This window comes from Hylobates moloch, unplaced genomic scaffold, assembly GCF_009828535.3.
Source record: "Hylobates moloch isolate HMO894 unplaced genomic scaffold, HMol_V3 SCAFFOLD_8, whole genome shotgun sequence".
Taxonomy (NCBI): domain Eukaryota; kingdom Metazoa; phylum Chordata; class Mammalia; order Primates; family Hylobatidae; genus Hylobates; species Hylobates moloch.
The window spans coordinates 12,747,268-12,758,440 of record NW_026652283.1 but is presented as its reverse complement, the minus strand read 5'-3'; the positions used below and the strand labels follow the sequence as shown (position 1 = coordinate 12,758,440).

General features: G+C 45.1%; 1 protein-coding gene across 2 annotated transcripts in view; it reads left to right on the top strand.

Moving 5' to 3' along the window:
* Positions 1-318: 318 nt before the first annotated feature.
* Positions 319-11,173, top strand: part of GRIN2B (glutamate ionotropic receptor NMDA type subunit 2B) — a 421,004-nt gene continuing 410,149 nt past the window's right edge. Inside the window, exons 1-3 of one of the 2 annotated variants that reach the window (XM_032159685.2) lie at positions 319-408; positions 748-982; positions 1,975-2,404. The gene's annotated coding sequence lies outside the window, so the exon portion shown is untranslated. Of the gene's footprint in view, positions 409-532; positions 983-1,974; positions 2,405-11,173 lie in introns of those variants that run through there. The other variant, XM_032159686.2, reaches the window with a different exon arrangement.

Sequence of the window (11,173 nt, the reverse complement as noted above, 5' to 3'; positions counted from 1 at the left end):
TGGAAAATACAGCAAGGGTCTTCAATTTCGAACTACAGCTCCGCCTAGGAGATGCTTTCCGCAGCCCGCGCGGCCGCCCACGGGGGGCACTGTCTAGCTCCCCTCGCCCCTCAGCCGCTCTCCCTCGGTGCTGTTCCCCGCTGCGGCCGGGAGGAGGCGCCACGGACTCGGACTAAGCTTCTTCCCCTTCCGTCCCCCTTCCTACCCCACTTCCCCAGCACATGACGTGGGAAGCTGCCTCCGCCAGTCTTAGCAAGAGGAGTGAGGGGGTGCAGGGGCTTGGGGGTGGGGTGGGGTGGGGGGTGTGGAGAAAGAGGACACGCGCTCTCACACCCGCCCCTGGGAGCAGAAGCAGCATCTTCCCCAGCTTCGTGGGTTTCTCCTCCCCCCGGAGTCAGGGTGTGAGAGGTAGGGGGGGTGTGTGTGTCTGTGTGTGTGTGCGCGGCACGTTTTTGAGTGTGAGACCCAAATCCAGACCAGGCAACCTGCGCTCCCCGCACCTCCCCCCGTCCCCAGTGATTAATACCCATTTTTCTGACGCTCCCCTCCTCCCCTCCTGCTCTCCCTCTCCGGCTGCCGCGCGGTTGACTTGCACAGCCTGCCCCCGCCCGCTTCCCTTCCCCCGGCTCTGATCCTCACCAACTGGAATCTGGGCTCCTGCCTCTCCACCCCCCACCTCTTTTTGAGAAAGGAAGGTTCCCCCCACCCCCTTTCAAAAACCACTTCCTCCGGCTTCTTCACCTCTAGGAAATCTCGGGGCTTCGCTCTATCGAGAGTGCTCGTCAAGGGTGATTCTTGATCACCACTATCCAGAAGTGCTGGCGTCTGAATGCATATCCTTTTGCCTTGCAAAGAAGAGTCGTGAACTTCAAAACCCCCGAGACGGATCATTAATCCTGCTTTGCAGGAAAGGAAAACCCTCCATTCCCAGCCACCGGCCACCCCTCTCCGCAGACTGCAACCGCGGAGGCGCTCGGAGCCGGTACGTAAAGATGGGCTTTGGAGTCTCTCCTTTCAATGTAGAGGTTTGGGGGTGTCAGGCAGATAAAGGGTCGAAGCTGTGAAATCGTGAACCAACCTGGCATGAGGTAAAGCTCTAAAATCCAGCAGAACCCGGCACTTGCTAATTTGGACGTGGCTTTTTTAAAGGTTTTTTGTGTGTGTGTGGGGGGGGAGGGGGTGCTGTGACTGGGTAGGGCTGTCTCTGGTCTTTTGGGGGGTTTCATCCCCTCACCTAGCAGAGGGGCAGGGCAGCGGCGCCCCGGGCCGGACCCACGCGCCGAGCCCATCCGTCCAATCGACACGTTGCAGGTGAAGCCCCGTGCGCTGCACCTCAGCGCGGCGGCAGCGTGAGTGTGCGCGGGGGTGAGTGTGCGCGGGGGTGAGTGTGAGTGCGCGCGGGGCGCGTGCGCATCGGGGGCGTGTGCGCGCGCGTGTCAGTGTGCCCCTTCCAAGAAATGCCCAGTGTGCACCCCGTGCACAATCAGAACCCATTCAGCACAAGCCCGGGGTGGGAGGCGGCGCTGCTGCTGGAGGCGATGGGGAGAGCGAGACAGACATGTCAGCAGCAATGCAGATGGGGCTGGGGGCCGCACTCGCTGGCGAGTTAAGTGGGAATTGTGTTTCTGCGTGTGTGTGAGTGTGTGTTGCTGTATGGTGCCGCTTCTCCCTCCCTTCCTCCTTCCTTCCCACTTCCCTCCTTCGCTCGCTCCCTCCCTCTCTCCTCTTCCATTCAGGTTGGCTTTCCCACCTCTCATCCGTGCCTGTCCCAGGAATGGTATAGCCAGACCTTTTCTGAATTATTTATAGACCGGTACCAGCTGTTTTCAATTCCTCTCGTGTGCACTCTGTGGGAAATGCGGGGTTTCCTCCCCCCTTTCCTTAAAACGAATTGATATCTTTTTCGGAATGCATTTTTCTCACCCTCCGGGGGACACGCGAATCAAGCCCTGACCGCCTCTTTTTCCCCCTTAGGAAGGGGACGCTTTGGGAATGACCATGCTCCACCGAGGGACGGAGCCGGCCCCCAGCTTCTCCACACAGAGCCTCCTCCACTAACGCTCCAAAAACCAAAAACCGTAATTGCCAGAAGAAGCGTTAAAAATCTATTCCAGCCACTAACCTCACATGCACGCGGAATAATTACTCTGGATTCTGCATTGTGAGCTGCTCTCCATACCCTGAATTACCTTTGAATTAAATCTTTTTTTATTTTGAATTTGCATCTCTTCAAGACACAAGATTAAAACAAAATTTACGCTAAATTGGATTTTAAATTATCTTCCGTTCATTTATCCTTCGTCTTTCTTATGTGGATATGCAAGCGAGAAGAAGGGACTGGACATTCCCAACATGCTCACTCCCTTAATCTGTCCGTCTAGAGGTTTGGCTTCTACAAACCAAGGTAGGGCAAATTCTATTTTATTTTTTCCTCGCCTGGGGTAGGGATTCCTCCTTTTATCTATCTCTTCGAGTCCCTCAAGTGGATCCTTTTGGAAGAAAAGGTCACAAGATATGAAAATAATGCTGTTTTGGTAAAAAGGCTTATTACAAAGAAGGAAATCTCTCATGTTTTTTCTTTTTCTTCTCTCATCAAACAGGTTTTGGGCTTTTGGGGGGCAGTGGGGGTGGATGTATGTAAGCACAAAAGATGTTGGATGGCATCAGGGGAATGTATCTATATCTGTATCTATAGACATAGCCAGCCGGGAGACCTGTGTGATTTTCCAGTTAAATAGCATTTTATTCATCCAGAACTAAAGCTCTGATTTTTCTGGGAATCTAGAAATCCCCCCCCTTTTTTTTTCAGGTTGGCTTTATTCCCCTTGTCACCTTCATGCCTCTCTCCCTGTCTCCTGTCTTTACCTTCCTAGGCAGCCTTTCCATGCCCTTTAAAACAGATAAAAATAATGACTGAGATTACTGTGATTGTTGCACTAAAATCCACTTGCTGTCTAAAGGGTTGACACTGGGCCCAGAGATCCCAGGAGGCCTATTGCAGAGGGGTAGGTCTAGGTGGGGATCGGGCTGGTCTCAGAACACCTGGAATTGAAGGATGCTGCAGGTTAAAGGACTTAAATCTTAAGCTCGGAAAGGAGGAATTCTGTCAATATTCTACTTTTAATTTGTATTTTTTTCCTGTGCTATTATTTTTGAGCTGTAAATTTCTCCTTCTGTCTACACATCTATTTATACCCACACATCCTCCAAGCAAACTGTTACTTCCACACTCTTGCAAAATGGCTATCTTGCAGAGTTCTAAAATGCTGTGCATGTGGAAGGGGTGCAGAATTCGACACGTGAGTCTTTGTGTTAAACAAAGAGATGTGCTGTTTGCATGTGTTAGTCTTGTACCCTCAAGAATGGAATTAATACTTTAACATTTTCCCTTTCATCAATTTTTACAATATGTGAAATGTGATTAGGCAGTATTTTAATGTACCTGAGAAGAGAAATAGCAGGAGAAATGGAAAAGACTCAGCTAATGACTCTTCAGCTAGTCACTCATGCAATCCAAGGCAATTCTTGAGAAAATCAGATCATTCATGGGTTCGAGGGCCATGATGGTGAGTGGGCTGCTCCTTTCCTTGCTCCACTGACCGTACGTCCCTGAACTCTGAAGGCGTCTAAATGCAGGGATCGGGTTGGGATAAAGATCTCCAAAAATATGTAGCAGAATCATTAGCATCATTATTTTTCCTAAAAGTATTAGCAGCCCCCCAACACACACACATTTTTTTTCTGGCATTTTAAAACAACAATTCTTTGATAAACCAAAATACCCAAGGGATGTGGGGAAGAGGTGAAAGATCTTTGTCGCTCAACATGACAGTAGATGATAGTTCTTCATTGTCCAGAAAGGATAAATGTAATCCAAATTCACTATCCCCCTTCTCTAGGTTTCATTCTTTTGAATTTTACTGCTGAAATGCTACTTTGTGACCATGGTGTAATCAGAGTGAGAGGGTGGGATGCCACTTTGAACCATGTTCTCACCATGTCTACAAATAGCTGAGGTTATCTGGTGTGTGCTCACCTTAGGGACACCTGAGCTCATTCTCCATCTGCTTCCACTCCAAGTAGGAGGATGAACTCTTGATTTGACTTCAAAATAGAAAAGAGCTATGGGTGAGAAAGGCAGCTCCATGTGCAATGCTTTCATACATACAGATGGACAAGGAGAGGAAGGCATTGATGGGGCACAGGGCCCCTTTTGCGTCCCCAGTGCCACACCAGTACTCTACACCCAGTAGGTCCTTTGGAATGTTTGTTTGTTGGTGATGGGGTTGACAAGGATGCGGTTTGACAGGATCTCAGCTACCTCATTTATCTTGAATGCCAATGGATGAAGCCAGGTTCCAGGCTATCATTAGTTGTCCCTAAGACTAGGCGAGGTTGAAAGGGGAGGGAGTTGAGGAAGACAGGAAAAAGTGGGTGGGGAAGCTATAAAGGGAAAGGAGAGGTAATCCAACTGGAAAGGGCTTGTTAAGATTCAAGGAGGAATCGCCACAGGTGGTCTGTGCCTTTTCACCATCCAAAGCCATTTTGGAGACCCCGATGAGGAAGCAGGTGTTCCCCATCCTCACGGGCAGTCTCTCTGAGGCTGTGACTCAGTGGTGCTCGGAACCATCTCAGGGCCATTGTTCTCGCCCCGTTTTTTCCCCTCACAGCGCAGAGCTGACTGGGTTCTATTTTGTCTTTTCTCCTTCTGCCACCCCCCTTACAGTGTGGGTGACATGGGAAAGAAAGGTGGCGGCTGGTGGGAGGAAGAGCAAATTTAATTTCAATTGAGGAGCCTCCACGATGTGCAATTAAGAAAAATAATAATAATGGGAAATGAAGACTTCCCAGGACACAGTTAAGGACATTAGGTGGGTGATTTCAAGAGAAGCAGAAAAACATGGTTATCTTCTATGTCTGTTTCAGGTGTGGCAGAGCATGGCGGATCTGTGAACACAGAGTGATGTGGCAGTTTAGAGTTAGGTGTCACATGTGAGGAGAGGAGCCAGGAGTACCACTGGATTGTGTAATTTTTCCTCTCTCATTGGTTCCATCCCTAGGAAGCCTGTCTGTCTGAAGATCCTTGCTTTGCTAATGTATATATGCAATTTTTGCCAGGGATGGACGCAGGCAGAGAGAATCAATAAGAAGGTGAAATGACAGGAAAGGAGGGGAAAGAGAAAAAATCCTCTATTCAATACTTTGTGCACCAAGTGCTTTTCTTTAAGGTTGATTGAGAAGAGCGACTTCCTCTGGAGAAGGGATGAACAGCAGGAATCTTGATTTTGTGTTCTTGGTTTACCTCCAGAAAGATAGCTTTGGAATCTTGACTGTCTTCCTTGACCTTCATGTACATGCACCCAGCCTTGTGTGGGGAGAGGCAGGGGGCACCTGGGAGGTGGGCAAATGGACTGAAATTGGCTGGTGGAATGACCGGTGTTTGGGAGAAACAGGACTGAGCTGATCCATCCCTTGGCCACAATATTACCTTGTAAAACATTCTTCCAGTTCCTCCATGAATACAATAAACCCCGGGGGCAGGACTTTTTTTTCTATATTCTCGTTTAAGAATCTGAAAACAAAGGTGACATATATACTACTAACAGGTTAAAGTAAAAAAATTGTTAATATTTATGGGCTATAAATAATATTGGTGGACTATAAAAGGAGACAGATGAAAGGACAAATTGTATGGGAAGAAATCATAATCCCAAATCAGCATGTAGAAGCTAAGCAAGAGAAAAAAGCCAGGGTTGAACTCACCATTCTAAAGATGGGAAAACTGTTGTTTCAAACGATAGTCTTGTGTCTTTAATATTGAAGACTGGGGCCGACAAAACCATTCATCTTGTGTATTTTGTTGGAGTCAAAAGTGGCTGAGCTGGGAAAATGAGCTCCTCCTTTTCCTCAGTGCCATTCTATCCCATCCTTAGGAATTCTAGAAATTTCTTCCTTTCAGTAAACTACACTTTCAGTCGCTGCTCCTGTGCACATGATTGGATACCGGTATTGTCTCTCATTGTAAATAAATATAGATCAAAAGAGTTACTGGTGTAATGAATTGTTCGCATTTATTAAAGTGCATCTCCTCTTTGCAACCACAAGAAGAAGTCTCCAGGGAGAGTAGATTAGTGGTTGAATTGATATCTTCCAGAAGGAGGCCAAAGCTAGAACAGAATGTAGTTGGGGTGAAAGAGCAGGCATAGCTCAGAGAAGGTGGGTTTTTGAGGTTCACCTGCGGCTGTTAATGGTACCTGTGGCCATTACACAGAATCCATTGTGCTGTGAACATTTTGGGGGATTGTGAACCCAGCAAGGTATGTTTATGAACCTTTGGTTGTTTTCTTGATGTTCTCCACCTTATATTTGGTCTTTTCACTTCCTAGCACTTTCAGCAGAGGTTGGCAGAGAAGGGACCTCATGCACGTCTACCTTGTCCCCTTGGTGAAACTCTTCATGGTTGCCCCAGGCTGTGGAATTGCCTTCCTTTCTGGTCTTCACCAGCATGTGCTCATGCTTCTTAGTTTATCCTGATTTTGTTTATATGCCCTGTTTCCCTAAGAAGTTTGTGCACTCCTCAAGGGCAAGGAGAGATGTTTTATTCATCTTAGAATCATTTGTACTTAGTGTAGTGACTAGCACATAATAGATTATCAGAAAATGTTAAATAAATGAACAGAGAAAGGAAGTGAGATATTAATTAGTTGACGATGCTACCTGTTTGTTCTGTTGGGTTTAGGAAGGGTTAAAGTTATGCTGTTAGATGAGATCAAGAATATTAGAGCTATGTGACACTTTAGAAAGCATCTACTCTGAAGTTCTCATTTAATAAAAAAACTGAGATCCAGGGACATTAAGTGATTTTCCTAAGGTTGTATAACTTCTTAGCGCCAGTGCTTTGTACACCATGCCATTGATTAGAGTGAAATGCAGAGTTATCTGTGGATTTTAAGTATCTACGTCAGTGCTTCTCTAACTTTATCGTATATTAAAATCATCTGGAGATTTTGTGAAGCTGCATATTCTAATTCAGTAAACCTGGGCTGGGGCTCCACATTTTGCATTTCTAACGAGCTATCAGTTGAAGCCAGAGTTGCTGGACCACACATCACAGGTCTACACCATCCCTGCTTTTAATTATAGACCATGGTTAGTGGCCTTGGCACCAGAACATTGACAATTGTTCTTGTATTCTACTTTTGGGATTCCAGCACTTCTTTTTTTTTGTTTTGTTTTGTTTTGTTTTTTAAATCGGAAAGAAACCTGTAAATTTAAGTTCACCCATCTCCTCTCTTCTTTCACTCTTTCACCTCTGCACATCTTTTGCCTGCTCTCTTTTCATTCTGTGCTCTCTTATTCTGGTCCTTCTCATAACTGATTCCTCTCTTTCTTTTTTTTCTTCTTATGTCCTCCTGCTTTTTAGTGTATCTTTTTATTAATGTCTCTTAGTCTCTTTTACCCTATTCTGTTCTTTTAACTTCATTTATTTTCTTGTCTTTTGCTTTGTTCAATTATTCAACAACATTTAAGAACATTGTGCTGTGAAAAAGAATTAACTCTGTCTGTACCTTCCAGTAGCCCAGGATCTAGTGGTGTGGACATGTATAAAGAGATAGTTATAGATTTAGGTAAGATCTAAAAAGGAGAGAAATCTGGGAGAGTAAGGAGGGCTTCATGGAGGGGTCGACATTTAAATTATGTCTTAAGGAAAACATAGGAGATTTGTAGGATACAGAAAGACAGGTCGTTTTAGGAGGACAGAAAGCATATGAAGAGGAAAGTTGGTGTAAAAGGCAAACCTCCCGCTCTTCCTTGCATCCCTTAACTCAAGGAAAAGAACAACACAGGAATTTGCTGCTTCTTTGATTAGGAATTTCAGATTACAAATGACAAGGTTAGAGAATAAAGCCAGGGTCATCTTAAAAGAAGGAAAAGGCTCTAATTTCTGCTTTCATGATTGTATAGTTAGTGAAATCCTAGCCTTGTTTATTAGACTTGCCTCTAGAATGAGCAAATGATACAGTTTTCATCTTAGACCACTGGATTGCAGCTAACTCTGTTGATGGCCATTACAAAGAAAGGGACAGCTGTTAGTTGGTTTGTGTCCAGAGGGAAACCTGGATCCTAGCCCAGGTCAAGCTACTCAGAAAGAAGGACCAGCCTAGCCCATGTGTTTCTGGAGTAGCGAGGTAAAAAGTTGCCATGCCCTTCAGACACCAGCTGCTTTCTGTAATGGCAAAGGGAGTGATGGATGAAGAGGGATCCCATTATTCCTAGGGGATTCACAAAATGCTTCTTGGTAGTCTATTTAGAGTGGCTTGATATTTTAGAGGTTTTTACTCCTGGGGATGTCCAGGGGTGGAGATGTTGGGGAGACACCTTCAGTCACCTCTTGATTAAACTATAGCATTGGTGCCTAAGGGAAGATGGGCTTGAAATGGATGATTCCCTAAATTTATTTTGTATCTTTTTCTGCTCCTTATCCTTTTACCATTTATCTACACTTTCACCATTCTTTATATGTCGTGGTTTGGATTTGTTTCATTAGCAGAAGAAACCTAAGCTCAGCCTGCTGACTTATTAAAGATGCATTACATATAAAGAGAGTACCCTGGATCTGAAGATGTGTGGGTGAGTAAATGCCCACCATTGACTGACCTAAGAGTCATGCATTCCAACGGGACTTGAGAGGCAGAGCAGGGGAGGCACAGTGATAAGGCTGTGCCCAGGGTCCTGAGAAGGCAGTAGAGGGGAAGCAGGGCCAGCTCTCTGGGAATGGCAGACCTGGAAGGAGAGAGAAGCTACAGGCTTTGGCCCTCCTTGGAGCCCAGCTTGATGGGGAGCGGAAAGTCTGTAGTAGAGGAGCTTCCTAGATTAAGACAATTAAAGTTTCAATGAATTAACCCTCTGAACTGCTCACTCCACTCACCAATGGCAAACTATGCCGTCCACACGCCATCCTCTGTGTCTTTCCTCACTGCCTCACTCAGACTGAAAATTTCTTTCTTTAGAAAGAAATGTCAAGCTTAAGGTTCCCATTAATCTTTATATAGACCCACTCAGGGCTTCAACCGGATAGAATTTCTTAGGAAATCAGATCTTGTTTCTTTTTAAGAGGGGGGACTTAAAAACAATGGCTGAATAAAAGCACTACATAGTTTCAGGAAGGGAGAAGACAGTCTTAGAAGAAGCCTGAAGCTCAGATGAGGACGGTCCTTCTTTTTCCCATAGCTAATTGTACTCTGTGAAAATGGTCGACATTCTTAACTAATCCTACCACCTTCTAGGGGCCGTAGTCTGGTCACACAGATGCCACAGCAGTTTGTACCTTTGGATTCGAAGTTAGTATATTGGATATGTATCCAAATCCACACACACCCCATGCACCTGTGCATATTAGACTTGTGTGTGGATGGATATGTTTGTGCAGTGACTTACCTACCAAATATAGTAGGCCCCAAAATCTTAAATGCATTAAATGTGTGCAATTTAGGGACAATAATGCATGTGGTCTGTGTGTGTGGTGCAGGATAATAGAGCAATAATGCTGACAGTCACCTTGGAGGTTACCTGTCCTCCTCGACAACAACCCTTTAAAAACTATGAAAATAGTTCTAAGGTTGGCCACGTGGCCTAAAGCCACATAATGTGGTCAGCCACGTCCACTGACCCTCACTTTAGTACTTTCCTCTCCCCTGCCCTGCCCCCACGAGCCCCCTTGGAATGCATGGCCCTAAGTCAGCCAGTGGTGTGCATTTGCTCATCCACATAGCATCAGAGTCCGGAGTTCTTTCTTTATATGTAATGGGTCTTTAAAAATGTTAGGTTTTTCCAAGCTGTCCAGTAGCTGCCTATATGATAATGAAAGAGGTGGTGGTCTTAGGAGGTGGTGGTCTTAGGAGTCAGAAGCTTATATTTAATTCTGCTTGTGTTGCTTTATTCTGTGACCATGTATAAACCGTTGACTCTGGACCTCAATTTTCTAATTTCCATAAAGTGACAATAGTCCGAAGCAGTGATTTTGAACTCCACTTCAATAACAAAATCATCCACAGAGCTTAAATAAAAACAAATACAAAAAACTAAACAAGAATAACAACAAAGAAAAGAATAATGCCCATGCTCAGACCCTACCCCAAAGAGTTAAATTGAAATCTCTCAGGGAGGGATTCAGGCAATTGTCATTTAAAAAACTTCCCTGTAGGATTCTAATGCGAAGGCATATTTGAGAATGACTGGGCGAGATGATTGACAAGGCACCTGTTAGCTCTAAACATTATGTTATACTAGCATTTTAACATGAAGGTAAGACCTTGTCACTGTTAAACTGTTCTATGATTAGTGGAGGGTCCCTGGGCCAGAAGTTAAAAAAAAAATGCTGTTGGGATATGACGGTACTTAGTCTACAGATTGCACACAAGGGGTGGAACTGGGGGTTGAATTAAGGGAAGCTCTCTCAACACTAACACTGGCTTGGTGTTGAAAGTTAGGAAACTTAGGGAAAATGCTTTCCTGACACCCTTAAAACAGGTGTGGCTGCAAAATAGGGCGAGTGTTTCTTGGTTTTGCAAACATCCTCTGTTCCACTTAGTCTTTATTGAGGGTGCCCCATTTCTTGTTTCGGAGAGAAAACCTCATTTCGGTCCTTTGTAACAGTGTAAATGTAGGAAAACTATTAATAAATGGGGCTGGCTAAGCAGACCCTGATTGACTGGTGAGGGGTGTGAATGATGCAATTATCTGAGTGCTAGTTGGAATTCACTAGCCCTGTTGCCCTCCCTCTCAGTGCCTGAAGTAGAATAATAAAGGCACGCAGAGGAGGAAGAGGGTAGGAGGCATCAAGATGTCGTTCTTCTCTGACTGTAACTTTAATCACTGATTATTAGGCTGGCTAGGTTAATATTTTCTCACATCCTTCCTTTTTGGCTTACTCTCTTCCCTGTTTTAAAATAAATGTGAACCTAAATGTACAGAGGCAAGAAAAAACCCAGATTTATGAATCCGTGTCTTTAAAAAGACAAACTATAAAAGAGTAAAAACACTACTTCTCTTTTGGACAGCTACTAATAGCCATTGAAGATAGAAAGGGTATGAGTGTGGTTTGGACTCAGTGGTGTTTGGTGGGCTGTGTGGTGGTGTGAGGCACTAAATATTTAGGAGAAAACTAAGATGC